Genomic DNA, 22,511 nt, shown 5'->3' with positions numbered 1-22,511 from the left:
GAATGGTTACAGCACAGAAAGAGGCCATTCAGTGTGTCAAGCCTGTGCTGGCTCTCTGCGAGAGCAACTCACCTAATCACACTTCCTTCCCCTTTTTCCCCATAGCCCTGTAATTGTTTCCTCTTCAGGTCATGATCCAATTCTTTTTTGAGGTCCTTGGCTGAATCATCCTCCACCACGCTGTCAGGCAGTGTATTTCAGATCCTAACAACTCACTGCATAAAAAGATTTTCCTCCTGTCACCATTTCTTCTTTTGCCAAACACCTTAAATCAGTGCCAACTGCTTCTCTATCCTTCACCAATGGGAACAGTTACTCTGTCCGGACCCCTCCTGATTTTTTATGCCTCTATCAAATCCCCTCATAATCTTTTCTTTTCTAAGGAGAGCAGCTCCAGCTTCTATCCATGTAATTGAAGTTTAATGTTAATGTGGCGCAGAATATAGTGCTTGCCAGGCGGGCATGTGCCCGACCTGAACGAACGTAAAATGACTCACGATGACGTCGGGCTAGTGCTCTGATGTCATCGTGCAGTTGTGCGATATTTCGGGCGGTGGGTGCACACGGGAGTCGGCAGCGTGCACCCAAAAACTAACAGGTCTATTAAGGCCATTAAAGTTCTAATTAAATGAAATTTTTCGCTGCCTGCTCAACCTTACGGTTGGCAACAAGGCCAATGGCCTTTGGATTTTTTGCGAAACCTCATCCACGGGCGGGATGAGGTTTCGGTTAGTGGTTTAAAAAAAAATAAAAATTTTTCAAACTAATTTCTAACATGCCCTGCTCAAGTGACAGAGTCACACGAGGGGACATATCATTAACATTCGTAAATTCTTTATTTTTTATCTTCAAAATTCTTCAGCTCCCTGAGGCAGCTCTGTGCCTCAGGGAGCTTTTACTGTGCGCACCCCAGCACATGCGCACACTTCTGTGCGTGCCCTCCTCCTGCCCCCACCTCAATAGCACTGAGCGCTGCAGTGCGCGTTTCACGCTGGCCACCAATTGGCCAGCCAGCATGAAATCTATCTCGGGGCCCAATCGTGGGCAGAGGTCAGCTTTGCGACCGTTCCCGGGCCTGCCTGCTGCGCCCGCCTGACGAGGGCAAAATTTTGCCCATGAAGTATTGTTTAATGCTACCTTACATAGTCCCAGCTTTGATATTAAGAAAGGTGCAAAACCACTCAGTTGCAGACTATAGTCGATCTCCAGTGGCTTTGCATGCTAGAAACCCATGGTTTTATGAAGAGTAAATCATGTTTGACTAATTTGCTAGAGTTCTTTGAAGATGTGACAAGCAAAGTGGAGAATGGGGATCCTGTAGATGTAGTATATCTGGACTTCCAAAAGGCCTGTGATAAGGTGCCGCACAAAAGATTAATACACAAGATAAGATCACACGGAGTTAGGGGTAATATATTAGCTTGGATAGGGGATTGGCTAACCAACAGAAAGCAGAGAGTCAGGATAAATGGGTCTTTTTCTGGATGGCAAGCTGTAACTAGTGGGGTGCCACAGGGTTTGGTCCTTGGGGCCCCAACTATTTACAATCTATATTAATGACTTGGATTCAGGGATAGAAGGTACTATAGCTAAATTTGCAGATGACACCAAAATAGGTGGGAAAGTAAGTTGCAATGAAGAAATAAGAAATTTACAAATGGATATGGACAGGTTATGTGAATGGGCCAAAGTTTGGCAGATGGAGTTTAACGTGGATAAGTGTGAGGTTATCCATTTGGTCTGAAGAATAAAAAGGCGACTTATTATTTAAATGGAGAGAAACTTCAGAATGCTTCAGTGCAGAGGGATCTGGATGTCCTTGTGCATGAATCGCTGAAAGCTAGTATGCAGGTACAGCAGGTAATAAGGAAGGCAAATGGAATTTTGGCACTTATTGCTAAAGGAATAGAGTATAAAAATAGGGAAGTGTTGTTGCAATTGTACAAGGCATTGGTGAGACTGCACCTGGAGTACTGTGCACAGTTTTGGTCCCCTTACTTGAGGAAGGATGTAGTTGCATTGGAGGCCATTCAGAGGAGGTTCACTAGATTGATTCCAGAGATGTGGGGCTTGTCTTATGAGGAGAGATTGAGCAGTTTAGGCCTATACTCACTAGAGTTTAGAAGGATAAGTGGAGATCTAATTGAAGTATATAAGATGCTAAAGGGGATAGACAAAGTAGACGTGGAGCAGATGTTTCCCCTTGTGGGGCATTCTAGAGCGAGAGGCCATAGTTTTAGGTTAAGGGGTGGTAGATTTAAATCAGAGATGAGTAGGAATTACTTTTCTCAAAGGGTTGTGAATCTGTGGAATTCACTACCTCAGAGTGCAGTGGATGCCAGGACGCTGAATAAATTTAAGGAGGAGATAGACAGATTTTTAATTAGTAATGGGTTGAAAGGTTATGGGGAGAGGGCAGGAAATTGGAGTTGAGGCCAAAATGAGATCAGCCATGATCGTATTGAATGGCGGGGCAGGCTCGAGGGGCTGAATTGCCTACTCCTGCTTCTAGTTTTTATGTTCTTATGTTCTTATGTAAGCTAAGTCCAAGTGTAATCTTCAGGTGAAACCAGGAGATAACTGAACCAGGACAAGCAGACCTAACTTAGGTACCATTTTAAAGTTATGCATTATGTTCACATTTATAATGAAAATTGTCTGTTCAAACCCGTCCTGCTACAACTATACCCTCCGGCCTACGGTGATGCTGTGGTGCCTCCACTGGCAAGAAAATTAATTACACATGATGGGCAGGATTTTACATGTTGGTGAGTGGGGGCGTGGCCCGCTCACCGATAAGTAAAATGACATGCGGTGGCATTGGGGGCATCTCCCGACGTCATCCCGCCCCATTTAAATTTTCAGGAATGCGGGGGCACAGTGAAATCAGCTGTGCGCCCGCCGACCTGTCAATGGCCAATTGAGGCCATTGACAGGGTCAATTAAGTAATTAAAGGACCTGCCCGTCCAACCTTAAGGTTAGCGGGCAGGCCAGGAGCCCCGGCGCGATCTAGAAAAAGCATGAAACCTCATTCACAGGCGGGATGAGGTTTCATGTAGGTTTTAAAAAATTTTAATAAAGCTTTTCTAAAAATTATGGACATGCCCCAACTCATGTGACATGTAAAATGGCGCCGCACCTCCGATCGGGGGCGCCGATCGGAAGTGCGCCTGTGTGCGCCCGCCATTCAACTTCCCCCCCGAAAGGGGGAAAATTCAGCCCAATGAGTTTACACAGCACCTTTCATTATAAATATTGGCATAGAAATCAATATAGCAAAAGTTGACGTGAAGTGTGCATGCATGTTAATTTTTTAAATCTCTATATAGCATGCTGACTTTATAATAATTGATTGCTTCAATTTTGAAAAAGGATCAAAACTTCATTGGACTAAACAAATAAAAACATAAAATGCTGGAAACACTCAGCAAGTCTGGCACCATGTATGGAGAGAGAAACAGAGTTAACATTTCAAGTCTGTGAACAATCAATGTGATGACCTCTCTCCGCAGTTGCTGCTAGACCTGCTGAGTATTTCCAGCATTTTCTGTTTTTATTTCAAATTCCAGAATCTGCCATGCTTTCCTTTGGACTAAACAAATGTTTGATATCAAAGACATATAATAATTTGGGCATTATGAAATTGAAGACAGAAAAGTGACTATCCCTAGTGTTTTGGGTTGTTGTCACCGTTTATGCTTGTAGCCCTTTGCTTGTTTGGTCTTCCAGCTCAATATGCTTTCTCTTACCCTATGAGTGACTTGAAGGTAGTCAACTTTTTGTTTTCCTTGAAACTATTTATTTAGAACTATTTACATCCAAGACCTCATAGTAAGTACATTGTTCTCTGGACACAGTCTCTTCTGTGCCTGTCCTCTTGGAGCTCTTGGTCATTTGACTCTGTTGTCATGCTTACATCATCACTTACATCATTGTTGAATATGACATAACCATTAACCCTTTACACCTAGTATAAAAACATTCTGTAAAATAACACAACTTCCGAATTACAGCAACATGACATGAAGCGAAATAACGCTCTGGTAGCTGTGCAGGCAGCCATCTAGGCCTCACAACATAGAATGCCATCCCAAAGCCTTGCTGCCTTTCTCTGCTCGTGTATGATCCTCCTTAATGCCCAGCTCTTTCACTAAACTTTTGGTCACCGCTTCTAATGTCTCCTTCATACATTTTTGTCTGATTTTAACTCTGTAAAGTGCCTTGAGATTTTTTTTACATTAAATGGGCTATATAAGTGCAAGTTCTTATTAATTTGCACTGGCAATTTAGTTAAAAAGCATAATGTTGACCATTGTGAGGCAGCTAAACAAATTAAAATAACTTTCTGGTGGATATTATTTTACCTATAGTAAGTGAAACAAATATTTGAAAAAATGGAATAATATTTAGTAATACCAGACAGAAAAATACAATTTGTTTTTATTTGGAAAAATATTTTACAAATTTAAATTTATGTATTGCTTTCATGCTATCTCTCCATTGTGTTTGTCATTTTTTCCCTTCCCCTAAATGGTCATCTTGTGAGATGCAGTACCCACAATCTAGGACAGGTGGTGTATAGACCAGACCTTCCCCAGTGCTGGTTTGAAAGCAATTATAGCTTTATCAACTCTTGCGCATTTGTCACAAGAGCTTTGATTCCTACGTAAAATTAAGCCTCACTCAACAATACACAATAGAATTCTCAAATCTCAGGATTTATTTTCTACTGTCAACCTGATTGACAGTTAAGGCCAGGGCCCAGGGCAGAGGCCCATGGACAGCCTCAAAGGCACTCAGAGCCTGATCAAGGGACCTGGCATTGGGAAGTGGGGAGCCCGCTGAGAGCCAGCTCCCTTCCCTTGCTGACGACCCCCTACACCCCCCTACCCCATCCATGTGTGAATGAGGCACATTAGCTGCACAAACAGAAGATGAAAATTCAATAATGAGGAAAGGATGACTTTGCCTCCCATTCTATCACTCCCTTTCCCAATGTAGTGATAGCATGTAGGGTTTTTGTAAGGCATTTTCAGATGCAGTATTATGGGGCTGAATCTTGCAGTGTGTACTAATCAGCCTTTTACGCCTGTTTTAGGATCGCACTCTCCCCAAACTTGGTGCTTGGCGCATGCAGATGTTCTACTCAATTATTATAGGTTTATAGCAGCCTAGCCAGTCACCCTTGAAGAGGCCAATGGAGGTCACCGGAAGCCACAAAGAATGCATCTCCTGCCTGTTGCGGGGGTCAGAGGGAGAGTCGGGTGCTGAAAGCAGGTCACGTTGGGTTGGAGGGAGAGTGGGGGTGTCAGAGGTCAAGGGAAATCGGGGGGGTGTGTGAGAGTCAGGGGGTGTTGAGAGAGGAGCCGGGCAGGGGTTGGTCAATGGAGTGATTGAGGGGTCAGTTGTATAGTTACTCAGGAGTGAGACTGGGATTTTTCTGTCTAATATTTCCTGGGTAACTACCCAGGTAAGTAAGTTGGAGTTGTTCAAATTCTCCAACTCTAACTCAGAGTTGGAGACTTTTTCGGAGGGTCCCGGGGAGCAAGGGAGCAATTCAAACTATCTGGGAAATTCCCACAGAGTTATTGCGTTGCAACTTCCGAGGGGATCCCATAGTGTATCTTGGGACTATCCAGAGACCAGAAAATCTAGGCCATTGTCTTCAAGCATAGCCTAGATAAAAAAATACCTTGAAATAAAATTGATAATGGGATGCAGCATAGACACAACCATTAATATAATGGGTAGAAATACTAGGAGAAAGGTTTGAGTATGATTGGAACACAGGATGTTCCGTCTATGCTACAAAAGAGCTTGGGTCCATGCAGGTTCCCATGGCAACACTTTTTACCTGCAGAAAGTGAGAGCAAGTTCAAGCAGGTGGAGAAGTGGTGGATGGGACTGGTTGTGTTATTGCTCAAGGCTGCTGTTCAAGAATAATTTTTGAACAGTTTTGACTAAAAACATTCTGGAATATCCTAGTAGCTACTAGTAACTGTTCTGGTATGAAAGATTTGGACCAATTGGCAGAATGAGCTGCTATGGGTGAACTGTGCTTCAGGTTGCTTTATTATCCATGCTGTTACTGAAATACCAGACAGGGGACAAGCCAGCCTTGTTACATAGGCGGATATGCACAGGAAAGGTACTTGCTGATGACATGTATAAAGCTTAAGCTGGAGTAGTGGCTCGGGATTTCGAAGAAAAACTTGGTGATCAAGATGTCAGCGGACTCCACCACTGCAGGAAAAGTGAGCTTGAAGATTTTCTTAGCTGTGTTAGCAACATTTTCTTGGGAATGTAAATTGACTGATATAAAAGCTGCATTTTTGCAGGGTGAGAAATTTCAAAGGGCGGTGTTTTTTTAAACCACCTAAAAAGGCAGGAGGTAGAGAAAGGAAACTGTGGAACTTAAACAAGTGTCTTTATGGGTTGAATGATGCATCAAGGGTGTGGTATTTCTCAGTCAGGTCTGTCTTGTTGTAAACGGGTTGTATTCAGCTAAAAGCAGATCCAACAATGTTCTATTGGGATCACAAGGAGAAAGTAGCAGACATCTTTATGATGCACATTGATGATTTTCTGTGAGGAGGTTCTGCAGAATTTGAAAAATGAGTGATAGGTAAAATAAAGAAGGAGTTTAAGATCATAAATCAGGCTCTGGGGGCCCTTTAATTATATAGGGTTAGACATTAAGCAGAATAAGTAGGAACTGACTTTGAATCAAAATATTTAGAAAATGCCAGTCGCATCCCAATAAATTGGGCCAGGTCCTCACAAAAAAGAGGATCCTCCATCCAAGGAAGAAATAGACCAATCGAGAAGTTTGTTTGGACTGTTGAACTGGCTGTGCACTCAGACTAGACCTGATGTATAGGAACTGAGCACTATGATGAAACATATTACAATTGAGGAAGTTCTGAAAGCAAATAAAACATTAAAGAAATTAAATTCAGAGAAATGCGCACGCAAGTTTCCATCTTTGGGTGAACCAGCAGATAAGAAGTAAGTCATTTTTAGTGATACTTCACATGCCACCTTCTGGATGGATATTCTAGTACAGCAGGGTTTATCATATTCTTGGTGGGAAAGAATAACAAATGTTGTTCATTGGCCTGGGAAGCAAAGAAAATAAGAGGAGTAGTTAAGAGCACCTCAGCAGCAGAAACACTGGCTCTAGTAGAAACAATAGATATGGGATTTTACTTATCAAACATTTTGAAGGAAATCCTATTCAAGGGACATCCTGAGAAAAGTTTGCCCACTGAATGTTGCATGGATAACTATCCTCTGTGGGATAACGTACATTCAACAAAGGGTGTGACTAAGAAAAGGTTCAAGATTGACCTTGCTAGCATAGAAGAAATGTTAGAGAGAAAAGAGACCTCTAAGCTAAAATAGGGTAGACGCAAGTCACCAATTATTGGAGTGTTCTACAAAAAGGAATGCTTGCTTAAAGAAATTGCTGGTGATCCTAGAAGAGGGACATCTTGTATTATGATGGGTTATATGGAAAGAAAGAAAGGGGAATCTGTTAATAGCATGTTAATTATATTGTTAGGATGCACAGGTGAAAGGCATTGTTTAATAAAGTACTTTGGGCAAATATAAATAGGGGACAGCTAGGATACTGGGTGTGTGGGAAGAGAGCTATGAGACTGAACAGAATCAATAAACTCTCTCAATAAAGAAAAGCTCTGTGTCTTGGTTTCTGCTTCACCAACCTGATGGATCCTGTTAACAGATAGGGCCTCAGTTTAACATCTCCTCTGAACGATGGTACTTCTGATAGTGCAGCACTCCCTGACTATTACACTGGAGTGTCATCTTAGATCACGTGCTGTCACTGGAGTGAGACTCAGACCCACTTCTGACTGAAAGGTGAGAGTGCTGTCTTATGATCTAATGATCATTGAGCCAAGGCTGACACTTTTCCTTTCTTTCTTCCTTTTAGATATTTTTATGTTTTACCTAAAGTGATAGGAAACCTTGGAGAAGATTTAAACTACACAGCCATTGTTCCCTTTGGGAAATCAGTGTATGCGCTGTGTTTTCACACTGGATTAATATCTCAGAAATGGTGATCCTCCATCACCTGACAGTCATGATACAGATTGTAGAGAGAATTAACAGAATTTAATGGATAGATGCATGATGTATCAATGTTTATTTTAGCATTCATCTGTCACTGCTGAGCTCTAATTCAGGGTACGCTTCACAGTGCTTTGTTAAGTTGTATTTTATGACATCATGACTATCTAGGTAATGGCATGTCTGTTGCAAAGATTGGAACAAAACTAGAAACTTGCTTGAAATAAACAGCAGAGGTAAATTTCATTTATACTGCCTAGGGGGTAATGTGCTGGGATTTTAGCCTGCCCTTTATAGACCTACCTGACTTTTATTTGATGGATTTTAGTGGAAAATCTGGCAGGATCGCATGCAGGGAAGATGGAAATCTATCTCTAAGTCAATCGGGAACTGTAAAGAGAAAAGCCAAGTTAAAGATCTGGGCAGATATCTTCTATATAAGATACAAGCCGAGCCTTTGAAACTCTTTCGAGTTATCAACAGTCACAGATTGCAACTCTTTTGAGTACAATCACAGTTCTTGGTTTCCGGGAGTGGGACGTGAACCCACAACCCTCTGATTCAAAGGCGAGGGTGCTATGAACTGAGCCACAGCTGACACATCTGCTGAGCCTTTGAATCTGAACATGGGAAGGAATGAACACAAACAGGTAATTTAATCACTGTGAGGTGATGAACATGTTTAATGAGCTGCAACTTGCTTAAAAGAAAAGCAGGAAATTGTTGAATGAGGTAAATGGCCAGCTCAGCGAGGCAACAGAGCGAGATTAGAAACAAACAGAAAAACATGATAATTATCAAGACTCAAGGAGAAAGATGAGAAAATGGGGTAGGTTGGAAAACAGTCAGAAAAACCTGATCAAGAGAATGCTTATCAGCTTCAAGCATCATCCACCATGTCAAGATCCATCCGAATTCTATTTCTGGAAAAACAGAATCAATTGTTAGTTAAATTGCTTACACTTTAGTAATTGTTTCAATGAGGCTGTAACTGGTAGATCACTATAACCGCCTGATGAGAATTTTGATTGCATTATACGTCAAATGGGACCAGGAGCTGTGTTCATTTTGTGTGAAGATTTAAAGTGCCAAGGTTCACTCTGCCAGATTTTATGGGGTCTGTCTTTATTACTGTTGCCTGAGTCCCTAGTTTACTGACAGAAGCTTGGCAAAGCGGTGGGTGTAGGGCTGGGCAAAGACATTTTGTGTATCATTCATATTTAAAGGTACCAATGAAAGGAAGGCAAAACAAATGAGGAGGCAGGAAACCGAGTGCACATGTAGGTGACACAGCAGCACGGTATCTAAAACCCCAATTCAATGGCCTCAGAGGTGGAGGTGATATGGAATGTGTAGATGTGAGGAGGATTGACCTGCTAGGCAGCCATCCAGAGAAGGGAGTTTTTTAAAAATTCATTTGCGGGATGTGGGCTTCACTGGCTGGGCCAGCAGTTATTGTCCATTCCTAGTTGCCCTTGAGAAGGTGGTGGTGAGCTGCCTTCTTGAACTGCTGCAGTCCATCTGGTGCAAGTACACCCACAGTGCTGTTAGGAAGGGAGTTCCAGGATTTTGACCCAGTGACAGTGAAGGAATGGCGATATATTTCCAAGTCAGGATGGTGAGTGACTTGGAGGGGAAATTCCAGATCTTCCCAACTATCTGCTGCTCTTGTCCTTCTGGATGGTAGTGATGGTATAGAAGGTGCTGTCTAAGGAGCTTTGGTGAATTCTTGCAGTGCATCTTGTAGATGGCACACACTGCTGCTACTACGTGTCGGTGGTAGAGGGAATGAATGTTTGTGGATGGGGTGCCAATCAAGTGGGCTGCTTTGCCCTGGATGGCGTCAAGCTTCTTGAGTGTTGTGGGAGCTGCACTCATCCAGGCAAGTGGACAGTATTCCATCACACTCCTGACTTGTGCCTTGTAGATGGTGGACAGGCTTTTGGGTGTAGGATTCCTAGCCTCTGACCTGGTCTTGTAGCCACAGTATTTATATGGCTAGTCCAGTTCAGTTTCTGGTCAATGGTAACCCCCAGGATGTTGATATTGGGGGATTCAGTGATGTTAATGCCATTGAATGTCGAGGGGCGATGAGAAGTCATTGCCTGGCACTTATGTGGCGTGAATGTTACTTGCCACTTGTCAGCCCAAGCCTGGATATTGTCCAGGACTTGCTGCGTTTGGACATGGACTGCTTCAGTATCCGAGGAGTTGCGAATGGTGCTGAACATTGTGCAATCATCAGTGAACATCCCCGCTTCTGATCTTATGATGGAAGGAAGATCATTGATGAAGCAGCTGAAGATGGTTTGGCCGAGGACACTACCCTGAGGAACTCCTGCAGTGATGTCCTGGAGCTGAGATGACTGACCTCCAACAACCACAACCATCTTCCTTTGTGCTAGGTATGACTCCAACCAGCAGAAAGTTTTCCCCTTGCTTCCCATTGGCTTCAGTTTTGCTAGGGCTCCTTGATGCCACACTTTGTCAAATGCTGCCTTGATGTCAAGGGCGGTCACTCTCACCTCACCTCGGGAGTTCAGCTCTTTTGTCCATGTTTTAACCAAGGCTGTAACGAGGTCAGGAGCTGAGTAGCCCTGGCAGAACTCAAACTGGGCATCAGTGAGCAGATTATTGCTAAGCAAGTGCCGCTTGATAGCACTGTTGATGATCCCTTCCATTACTTTACTGATGGAGAGTAGAGTGATGGGTGGTAATTGCCAGGTTGGATTTGTCCTGCTTTTTGTGTATAGGACATACCCGGGCAATTTAGCTGGGTAGATGCCGGTGTTATAGCTGTACTGGGACAGCTTGGCTGGGGCCGCGACAAGTTCTGGAGCTAAGTCTTCAGTACTATTGCCAGAATATTGTCAGGGCCCATAGCCTTTGCCATAGTTACCAGGGTCAATGCCATTTACATTATTGCAGAATAAGATGGCACAGTATCTAGTTAAAAATAGCTAATAGAATTGTTGGCTAGCCCAAATATACAAATTGTTGCCCATACATGTTCATATGGGGGCACAGTTCAAAAATAAGGGATCTCCCACTTAAGACAGAGACTCTCTCAGAGGGTTGTGAGCATTTGGAACTCCCTTCCCTGGAAGGTGTTGGAGGTGGGGCCCATGGATATTTTAAAGGTAGAGGTTGATAGATTCTTGACTAACAAAGGAGCCTAAGGTGGAATGTGGAGTTGAGGCCACAATCAGATCAGCCACAATCTTATTGAATGGCGGAGCAGGCTCGAGGGGCTGAATGGCCTACATCTGCTCCTAATTCGCATGTTCATATTTACTGCTGACCCTTGATAACTCTTCTAGTTCCTTAAAGAATTGTAATTATCTATCGACAGTTCCTACACTCCAAATTGTAATTATCTATCGATAGTTCCTATACTCCAATAATGCAACTAGACGAGCTGTAAATTAGGATAAATTGCTTTGACACCATAATCTTTGGTTTAAGGCGAATTGATACAAAAATCATTATAGCAGAATCTGAGTGACACTTTAGGACAAACTGAAAGTTGGGCATGTCTGATACAGTGTATATATAATCTTTTACCTTCCAACATCTCAAAATTTTTCTTTGCTTTCATTATAAGATGGTACACATTGTAGGTGTTCAAAACTGAGCTGGAAGGGGGTTAAGAAATTACAAGACCCTGAGGCCTTTAGAAGAGGGCCACCCTGACATATTTGTAGACAAAGGTGAAGGTACTGACCTCCCCCATGATCAAAGCTTGAACAATCGAGCTATTTCGCCTTGTTGAGTCGTTATTGATGGCAGGCGAACGTTGTCGGGTGTCACCCTTCAGCTGAGATGCTAAAATGTTGCTCTGACAGGTACATAATGTATGGGATCAAAACAAGTAAACATTAAGGATCCCATCGCACTGTGTAAAAAAAAAAAGAGTAGGGAATTCTCCCAGGGTGGAATTTTATGGCCCTGTCGCGGTGAGCCGTTCAAAACTCCATTGACTTTGGCTGGACCGTAAAATCCCGTAAAATTCCAACCGCAGTGTTCCAGCTAATATTCTTCCCTCAACCAACACCATCAAAACAGATGAGCTGGTTGTTTAGCTAACCTCAGTTTATAGGACCTTGCTGGGCACAAAATAACTGGACTTCACGGTATTACTTTGTCCATGAAAATAAAAAAGAAAAGCTTGCATTCATATGGCACTTGTCACCGCCACTGGATGTGTCAAAGTGCTTTACAGCCAATGAGTACTTTTAAAGTGCGGTCTCTGTTATAATATAGGAAAAGTGACAGCCAATTTGTGCACAGCAGGCTTGCACAATGTGATAATACCCTATTTTTGTTGTGATGTTGAATGAGGGATAAATATTGGCCAGGAGTCTGGGGATAACCCCCCCTCCCTGCTCTTCTTTGAAATAGTGCCGTGGGATCTTTTACATCCACCTGGGGGCAAGGGCAGGGAAAAAAATCATGGGCCCTGCTGCTTCTCCTGTTTCCGAACTCCTTAACAGCTGTCCTTAACCCTCCACCACCATTAAATGGAGCCAGTTACATGTAGCTGCTTTAGCAATTCTTTGAACTGGAAAATGTACCCGTTAAAGCCAATTAGACTGACCTGAGCCAAAAAAGACGGTCTGACTTGAGCAGCTGAAAACAAAATTGGCCCTGGTTGTGGACGAACCATTTCATGATTTTGTTGCCACAGGGCAATGTCACAAAAACAATATATAACCTTAGTTTCCATTGGGTATATTGTGAAAATTATTATATTACTGATTTTTGTCTCAAATGCAAATTTTCTGTCAGGACTGGAAATATTTTTGCTTGTCGAAACCTTTAATATTTGCAGCATGGTTTTCCTCTCACTGATCCAGGGCAATTTATATCAAGCTGTTAAAGATAATTTCTGTCCCATTGTGGTTTCCTACTTATAAACATATAAGGGGGAGACAGTGGCATAGTGACAATGTCACTGTGGTGGTAATCCAGAGGCCTAGGCTAATGCTTTGGGGAAAAGGGTCCAAATCCCACCACGGCAGCTGGTGGAATTTAAATTGAATTAATAAATCAGGAGCTGAAATCTAGTCTCAGTAACCGTGACCATGAAATTATCATTGGTTGTTGGAAAACCCATCTGGCTCACTAATGTCCTGGGGAAGGAAATCTACCATCCTTATCCTGGTCTGGCCTACATGTGACTCCAGATCTCTTAACTGCCCTCTGAAATGGACTAGCAAGTCACTCAGTTCAAGGGCATTTGGGGATGGGCAACAAATGCTGGCCTTGCCAGTGTACCAACATCCCATAAAAGAATAAAGGAAAAAAAATCCCTAATCGGATTGGCCACCCTAGCCATTCTCACACTCGATGGCTAAGCTTCCTGTCATGGATGAATGTATTTGCTCTCTTATTGCCCATAATCAGTACAGTTTGTTGCCCATAATCAGTATAGTTTGTATTGTCATTGGAGTGTTTTCCAGTTAAATAATTCTGCAGCAAGTTTTTGTGAGTTTAAAATAAAGAAGGGTATTTATCCTCACATACTTACCCTGAACTAGCACAATGTCTTACACTCGGTCTCACACATGCACACACGCACAAAGATTGGGTACAGATAAAGATGGTGCATTTTTACAGATTACAGTTAATTCAGTCTCTGATTTATGATTTTTATTCTCCCACATGGCAGGCCTGTGGCTTCCTGAATCTATTCGATGATTTAAAGTCATAGTGAGGGTCTTGTGAAGTGAAGAGTTCACAGCAGGTTGTGAGGTCTCATGTAGTGGAATATCTAGGGGTTGGTTCTCAGGTGAACTTTGAAACCGGAACAGGTTAAGCACTTTGGTTGCTTGATGACTTGCAGCTTGTTTCAGAGTCTAGTTCTCAGACTGGCTGATGACGGATATTCTTAAAAGGCAAAGATGGCAAAGCATTTCTCTGTAGCTATTGCCTTGTTGGTGTTTTTCTGCAGTCTGCCCTGGTCTCTCTGAATCTATAGATAAAACCCATATCACAAGCTGGTTTTGATCACATGACCAATACTAGCAATTGTCCAACCAGAATGATTTGGAAGTCCAAGGTCATCGCTACACAATAGGAGATAGATGGTGATCTTTCATGCTTAACTTGTGGATAACTGGACTCATCAGCTTTCTTTTTTTAAATTGTAAACCTGGAGACATAGAATCTAAGAGGGCAGAATTTTACGCTCTGCGGACGGGTGCGCGCCCGATCCCGAACAGGCGTAAAATCTTGCGAGATGCTGTCGGGCGAGCGTCCCGACATCATCGCGCACTCAGGCGATATTTCGCTCGGTGGGCGCGCGCGGCAGTCAGAAGCACGCCGGCCGAGAATTAAGCGGGCAATTAAGCCCATTAATGGTACGATAGTCAGTGATTTTTCGTGGCCTGTCCAACCTTACGGTTGGCGAACGGGCGAATTGGCCAGGCGGCCTTCACATTTTTGATGAAACCTCATCCGAGGGCGGGATGAAATCTCCTTTAGGAGATAAAATAAAAGGAAATATCTGGGGACAGCATTTTTATGAGGTTTGATTTCAGGTGCTTGATTGTGCTGCATAGACATTTTTTGCAGCTTTTTGAGATTTATTTTATTATTTGCAGGTCTGCAGCTTCTTGAGGCAGCTGTCTTACTTCAGGGAGCTCTCTTAAAGTACTCACCTGTGCCCGCGCTGACATCATCACCCACCTTCTTCCCACCCCCACCCTGGCAGCGCTGAGCTTTTCAACGTGCTTTTCAAGCTGGCCGGCCAATTAATGGCCAGCCAGCGGGAAATCGCGGTCAGGGACTGATTCCATTTCCCAACCGCTCCCGGGCCCGTCAATCGTGCATGTCCGATGAGGAGAAAATTCAGGCCTCTGTGTTTTGGGAAAGCTTCAAGCAATGGCTGGTGTGAATTCCACAGAGGGGTGCTGTCTGGCTACATCCATTCCAGGGGAGGCCCCCCACCCAGGGCTATTCAATTCGGAACTTTCCAGAAGCTTGAAAGTCTGCGTTGAATAAGCAAAGGTCACCTGACCTCCTTGGCAGCCATCTTAACAGTTCATCAGTGTCCATTTTAAACAGTTCCAGAAGCTTCCGTCTGAACTCAGTCTGTGTGAAATGTTATGAATAGGACATGCCTTTACTGGGCATGACCTCCTCCCACTCGATGGCCAAGCTTCCCGAACACCTCCCACATGATGGTGGCCCGTCCTGACCGCCTCCGGCTAGACAGTGGCCCTTCCCAATCTCCGCCTGCTCGATGCCCAGCTTCTGATCTCCTCCTGCTTGATGGCCCTCCCCTGAGCACTCACTCTCCAGAGCCTGGAAGAGTGCCATTGAGCGGGAGGGGGTCCGGCAGCTTGGCCGTCAAGTGGGATGAGGTCGGGAAGCTTGGCCATTGGGCAGGAAGAGGTGGGGAAGTTTACAGTGGCTGATGGCGAAATAGCAACTTGCATGATGCTATGTATGTGTGGGTCTCTGTAAAGTTTAGAGATACTGGTGCAGTTGAGTACTTTGCAGATGCAGTTAGTGAGCTTCAGAATGGAGTACCCAGTGAGCCAGTGCATAAGTGAGGTGGACCGAAAACCTTCTGACTAGACACCCACATGGTTGCTACCAATGGTGTCTTCTGCTTTTGTAATTCCATTAAAACTGGGCAGCCGAAGCCTAGAGTTGGTGATGTCTAGCGGGAAAGATGGTGAAAGTGTTGATGACTAGTACATTAATTACCTGTTTGATGCATACGTGAGTAGCATATTGCCTGGTATTGCAAAAAGGGAAGCGACATGGGGTTAGATGAAGAGAAGTGGGACAAGGCTCTTGTGGAGTGTAAACACTGGCATTGTCCAGCTGGATCGAATAGCCAATTTATTTGCTGTAAACTCAGTGCAATTCTATGATCTTGAGGATATCCTGGAAGGAAGTGGAGGCAGAAATACAGAGGAAATCAAAACACCTATATAGAGGGTATCTGCAATCTATATTAATGACTTGGATGACAGGTCTAAATGTACGGTTGCTAAATTTGCTGATGACATAAAGGTGGGTAGGCAAGCAAGTTGTGAAGAGGACATAAGGAGTCTACAAAGGGATATAGGTAGGTTAAGTGGGTGGGCAAAAAATTGGAAGATGGAGTATAATGTGGGAAAATGTGAACTTGTCCACTTTGGCAGGAAGAATAAAAAAGCAGTGTACTGTTTAAAAGGAGGGATTGCACAAATCTCTGGTAACTTAAGGATCAGGGGAAATTAAATAAACAATAAAGGTAAAACAGCAAAAAAGAGCGAGAGCAGAGTGGCTATATAAAGAGCAGAGCGGAGCAGCAGCATAAAGAACGGGAATTTACCTGTGAGGGAACAGATTGTGAGCGGAGCGACTTAATAAAGAGCGGGAGTATACCTGGCAGGTGTGAAGCAGCTGTATAAAGAACGGGAGTAGAGCAGCTGTATAAAGAGCGGGAGTAGAGCAGCTGCATAAAGAGCGGGAGTAGAGCAGCTGTATAAAGAGCGGGAGTAGAGCAGCTGTATAAAGAGCGGGAGTAGAGCAGCTGTATAAAGAGCGGGAATTTAGCTGTGAGGGAGCGGAGCAGCTGTATATAAAGCGGAGTGGAGTTTACCTGTGAGGGAGTTAGTTCTCACCCAAACACTGGATGTCCTAGTACATGAATCACAAAATGTTAGTATTCAGGTACAGCAAGTTATTAGGAAGGCAAATAGAATGTTGATGTTTGTTGCAAGGAGAATGGAATATAAAAGTAGGGATGTTTTGCTACAGTTGTACAGGGCATTGGTGAGACGACATCTAGAGTACTGTGTAGTTTTGGTCTCCTTATTTAAGAATGGATATAATTGCATTAGAAGCAGCTCAGGGAAGGTCCACTTGACTGATTCCTGGGATGAAGGGCTTATCTTATGAAGAAAGGTTGGACAGGTTGGGCCTGTATCCATTGGAATTTAGAAGAACGAGGGGCGATCTTATTGAAACATGTAAGATCCTGAGGGGATTTGACAGGGTGCTGAGAGGATGTTTCCCTTTTTGAGGGGACACGGTTTAAAAATAAGGGGTCTCCCATTAGGCAGAGATGAGAAGAATTTTTTTCTCTCAGAGGGTCATGAATCTGTAAAATTCTGCTCCCCAGAGAGCGGTGGAGGAAGAGTATTTGAATGCTTTAAAGACTGAGTTAGATAGATTCTTGGTTGACAAAGGAGTCAAAGGGTATAGAGGATAGGAAGGAAAGTGGAATTGAGGTTATAAAATGATCCTATTGAATGGCAGAGCAGGCTTGAGGGGCTGAATGGCCTACTCCTGCTCTTAATTCATATGTTGGGAACTGGTGACTTTACTTGCTGTAGACAATACTTCCTCCACTAGTCAGATGTGAAATCCTCCCTCCAATTCCTACCACACTCTGGCATACCCTTGCCAGAAGCATTGCTGGAGCCTTAATTGTGCTAAATTTACAAATTGCCTCCAGCTTCCCCAATTCACTGCTGCTTTTATACTCAAAAAGCATTTTTAATCATGCATGTTCACTTCCACTACAGACTCCATCTGTTTCTAGACAGCTACAGCCCCCTCCAGTGCTACTTGCAGACTGATGCACAGTCGATGAATTCAGGATCTACCTTTCTCATGTTTAAATGAAAAACTGTATTGTTTATTTTCAATATTCCATTTTCAGAAACCATGAACTCTCTCACATCAACTTTTCCCTGCCCTTCAAAGCATGTTCCTTGGCTTGTGGTGTGCAGATGTCCCATTTTATCATGTTTGACAAACCTACTAGAGTTTTTTTGAGGATGTAACTAACACAATAGATAAGGGAGAGCCAGTGGATGTGGTGTATTTGGATTTTCAGAGTGCTTTTGATGACATCCCACATAAGAGGTTAGGTGCAAAATTAAAGCACATGGAATTAGGGGTAATATATTGGCATGGATCAAGAATTGGTTAACAGACATGAAACAGAAAGTAGGAATAAATGGGTCTTTTTCAGAGTGGCATAGTGAATAGTGGGGTATCACAGGGATCAGTGCTTGGACCCCAGCTATTCACAATATATATTAATGATTTGGATGAGGGAACCAAATGTTATATTTCCGATTTTCCTGACGACACAAAACTAGGTGGGAATGTGAGTGGTGAGGACAATTTTAAGAGGCTTCAAGGTGATTTAGACAGGTTGTGTGAGTGGGAAAATACATGGCAGATGCAGTATAATGCGGATAAGTGTGAAGTTATCCACTTTGTTCGGGAAAATAGAATGGGACAGTATTAATAAAATAGTGATAGATTGGGAAATGTTGATGTACAAAGGGACCTGAATGTCCTTGTACACCAGTCACTGAAAGCAAGCATGCAGGTGCAGCAAGCAGTTATGAAGGCAAATGGTATGTTGGCCTTCGTTCCAAGAGGATTTGAGTACAGGTGCAAAGATGTCTTACTGCAGCTGCGCAGGGCCTTGGTGAGACCACATTTGAAGTATTGTGTGCAGTTTTGGTCTCTTTACCTAAGAAAGGATATACTTGCCAAAGAGGGAGTGCAGCAAAGGTTCACCAGACTGATTCCTGGGATGGCAGGATTGTCGTATGAGGAGAGATTAAGCTGACTACATCTGTTTTCACTGGAGTTTAGAAGAATGAGAGGGGATCTCGTTGAAACTTATAGGGCAGAATTTTCCCTCCGTTGGAGGGGAGGTTGATGGGCTGGCGTGTTTCCGATCGGCGCCCCCGATCGGAGGCGTGGCGCCATTTTATGTGGGCGGGCCAATTAAGGCCCACCCAGCGTGATGTCCACAGGGAAGTGCTATGTGCTCCCTGTGCGGGCGGGGAGGGAATCCCTAAAATCGAAAGTGCGCTCTTTTGCGCATGCGCACGAAAGAGCGCACTCATCTCCCTGAGGCTAAGTGCTACCTCAAGGAGATCACCTCTACTTTCAACAATATTAAAAATAGAAAAAAAAAATCCCTTACATGTCCCCTCATGTGACAATGTCACATGAGTTGGGACATGCTCATAATTTCCTTAACAACTTTATTAAAAATTTTAAAACCCTACATGAAAACACATCCCGCCGGTGGATGAGGTTTCATGTTTTTTCTAGTTCCCGCCGGGGCTCCTGGCCTGCCCACCAACCTTAAGGTTGGACGGGCAGGTCCTTTAATTGCTTAATTGATCCTGTCAATGGCCTCAATTGGCCATTGACAGGTCGGCGGGCGCGCAGCTGATTTTGCTGAGCCCCCGCCTTCCTGAAAATTTAAATGGGGTGGGGTGACGTCGGGAGTTCTGCCCGACATCATTCCACATCATTTTACGCATCAGCGAGCGGACCCCGCCCCTGCTCGCCAACGGTAAAATCCTGCCCATAAAATTCTGACAGTGCAGGACAGGTTGAATGCAGGGATGATGTTTCCTCTGGCTGGGGAGTCTAGAGCAATGGGTCACAGTCTCAGGATACTGGGCAGGCCATTTAGGACTGAGGTGAGGAGAAATCTCTTCACTCAGAGGGTGGTGAACCTGTGGAATTCTCTACCACAGAAGGCAGTGGAGGACAAGTCACTGAATATATTTAAGAAGGAAACAGGTAAATTTCTAGATTCTAAAGGCATCAAGTAGTATGGGGAGAGAGCGGGCCTATGGCATTGAGATAGAGGATCAGCCATGATCATGTTGAATGGCGGAGCAGGCTTGAGAGGTCCTGCTCCTATTTTCTATGTTTCTATTTTCTAGTCTATTGTAACTTTATGTTTAAGAGTGTGTTTCTCTTCTTTCCAATATTTGACTGTTATTAATATTTGATGTTTGTTCAATTTAATTTTTCCTACTGCTGACATTTCCACTTGACACGACAGACTGGAACTTCTTGTGCAGTATCTTTGTTTCATGCATGGTATTGTATATAACAGTTTACAGTTCAATAACATTATATCCTGTACAATATCTATTTTATAGTAAATTCAGCTGGCACAGTGCACATTTTGAAAACTCAATATCAGTACCTGCAAGACAAGTTACTCCTATAGGTACTGCTGTGTTAGGCATTTTCAATGTTAAATGTGTTACGCTGTGTGACACATAATTGGTGCTATTTTGTAGTTATAGTATATTGCCTTGAAATTGTGTAAGCAGTTCATCGACTTCCCATAAATTGCTCAAAATGCTTTTTAATTTTTTCCCCCTCAGTAACTATCATTTCTAGTATGCAAAGTAACAATTTGGACAAAACTTAAAAAATCTAAAGCATTATACATTTTGAAATAACATCGTTAAATTTGTGCAGTGGATTGCCATTTGTGTCTTTTAATACATTAATTTAAGATTTTTATTTGAAGGCCTCAGCCTTTCCCTCAAACTGGGCTTGTATTTGATGTCTTCTGCCCAGAGCTGTAACCCTGTGCACTGAATTTAGATTGCGCTGCCTGACTATATGCAGCATACCTAGATGTTTCCGTACCATTCAGTCAACTGCTTTGATGGGATAATTTTTCTTCACCTCCGAGCACTTTCTGCCCAGTAACCAAATGCCCAAATCTTAACTGTGGTAAAATTTATATTGAGTGTTTTTTCTGAAGATAAGCTGTATGTGTATGTCAGAGAAAAACATGTCACTTCTGATTCCAGACCTATCGCAGCCTTTGTTTCGCGTTCGATAAACTTTAAAACGTGTAAGTTAGAACAGATGATAGAGAGAGAGAAAGATTGAGTGAAGTGGAATATAGTCCTAGCCCCTTTTTAAAACTATTCTGGATCCAGGCATACTACTCAGGTGTTCACGCTCACTTAAGGTTGAGAAACACAGGCCTCATATCACACTCAAATGAGTCTGAAGAACTGATTTAACTCTCCCCACAGGAAAGGAACCTCCAGAGAATATTACCGTTCTCCAGGTAGCCTTTTAAACAAATTTTCGCTACATTATAACAACCCGGATATTCTAAGGGTCCGGGCATCTCTCCTCAGCAATATACTTCTCTGCTGAAGTCTGCACGGAGATGGGTTTTCAAGTTTGGATACAGAAGACTAAATGAGATAATGTATTTCCTAAATATTATAAAAGTTTACTAAAGAACCAAACAAGCAATTCATTTTTGATGGTAATCGCAACATAGATAGTTCTAGGAAAAGTAAGTATAATCTTGTTTTTAAGAAAATCCAAGTCTTATTAAAGTTGCAAAGAAATATTTAAAATATCTATCAACATTTAAAGTAGTATTTACCTTAAATCCCCGAGTAGAAAGCTACCTACCGAGTCTAGCAAGATACCTCTATCCCAATTAAAGGGAGAACTAACATCACTATGCTACAGCGGCTACCTTTACCTTGACAGATGCAGGAGTGAATCTAAAGATCCTGTTGTGTAGTTCCATTATTTATACCCTTAAAGAACTGAACCAGCAGGAAGCATGTTGGGCACTCATGCCAAACAACATCCTTCATTTCTAGTCAACATTCTTCAATCAAACAGAGTGCTGAGAGGTGCAGATAGTGGCCACTTCCTTGCAATATCCATTTCCCAGGATTGAGTTGACAAGTTATTTAGGGTCATCCTTAAGACCATAAGACCATGAGACGTAGGAGCAGAAGAAGGCCATTCGGCCCATTGAATCTGCTCCACCATTCAATGAGATCATGGCTGATCTGATAATACTCAACTGCACGTTCCAGCCTTTTCCCCATAATCCTTGATTCCCTTACTGATTAAAAATCTGCCTATCTCGGCCTTGAATATATTTAACAACCCAGCCTCTACAGCCCTCTGCTGTAAAGAATTCCACAGGTTAATTACACCCTGAGAGAAGAAATTCCTCTTCATCTCTGTCTTAAATGAGTGACTCCTTACACTGAGATTATGCCCTCTGGTCATAGACTCTCGAACAAGGGGAAACAACCTCTCAGCATCTACCCTGTCAAGCCCCCTAAAAATCTTATATGTTTCAATAAGGCCACCACTCATTCTTCTATGCTCCAATGAGTACAGGCCCAACCTACTCAACCTCTCCTCATAAGAAAATCCCTCCATACCCAGGATCAACATAGTGAACCTTCCCTGGACTGCCTCCAATGCCAGTATACCTTTCCTTAGATAAGGGGACCAAAATTGTTCAAAGTATTCTAGGTGTGGTCTAACTGATGCCTTGTATAGTTTTAGCAAGACTGCCCTATTTTTATACTCCATTCCTTTTGAAATAAAGGCCAACATTCCATTTGCCTCCCCTATTACCTGCTGAACTTGTACGCTAGCTTTTTGTGGTTCAAACACGAGGACCCCCAAATCCCTCTGTGCTACAGCTTTCTGAAGTCTTTCTCCATTTAAATAATATTCAGCTCCTCTATTCTTCCTTCCAAAGTGCATAACCTCACATTTTCTCACATTATATTCCATCTGCCACGTTTTTTTCCCTCTCACTTAACCTGTCTATATCCTTCTGTAG

The 22,511-nt window shown here is 43.0% G+C and overlaps 1 protein-coding gene across 4 annotated transcripts in view; it reads left to right on the top strand.

Annotated features, from left to right (window-relative positions):
* The window catches only part of tmem117 (transmembrane protein 117), a 383,404-nt gene that overhangs the window by 248,718 nt on the left and 112,175 nt on the right, over positions 1-22,511 (top strand). The gene's annotated exons all lie outside the window — the stretch shown is intronic.

This window comes from Cetorhinus maximus, chromosome 22 (genome assembly GCF_964194155.1).
Source record: "Cetorhinus maximus chromosome 22, sCetMax3.hap1.1, whole genome shotgun sequence".
Taxonomy (NCBI): Eukaryota; Metazoa; Chordata; class Chondrichthyes; order Lamniformes; family Cetorhinidae; genus Cetorhinus; species Cetorhinus maximus.
The sequence above is the reverse complement of the archived record's forward strand: the minus strand, read 5'-3'. Positions and strand labels throughout refer to the sequence as shown.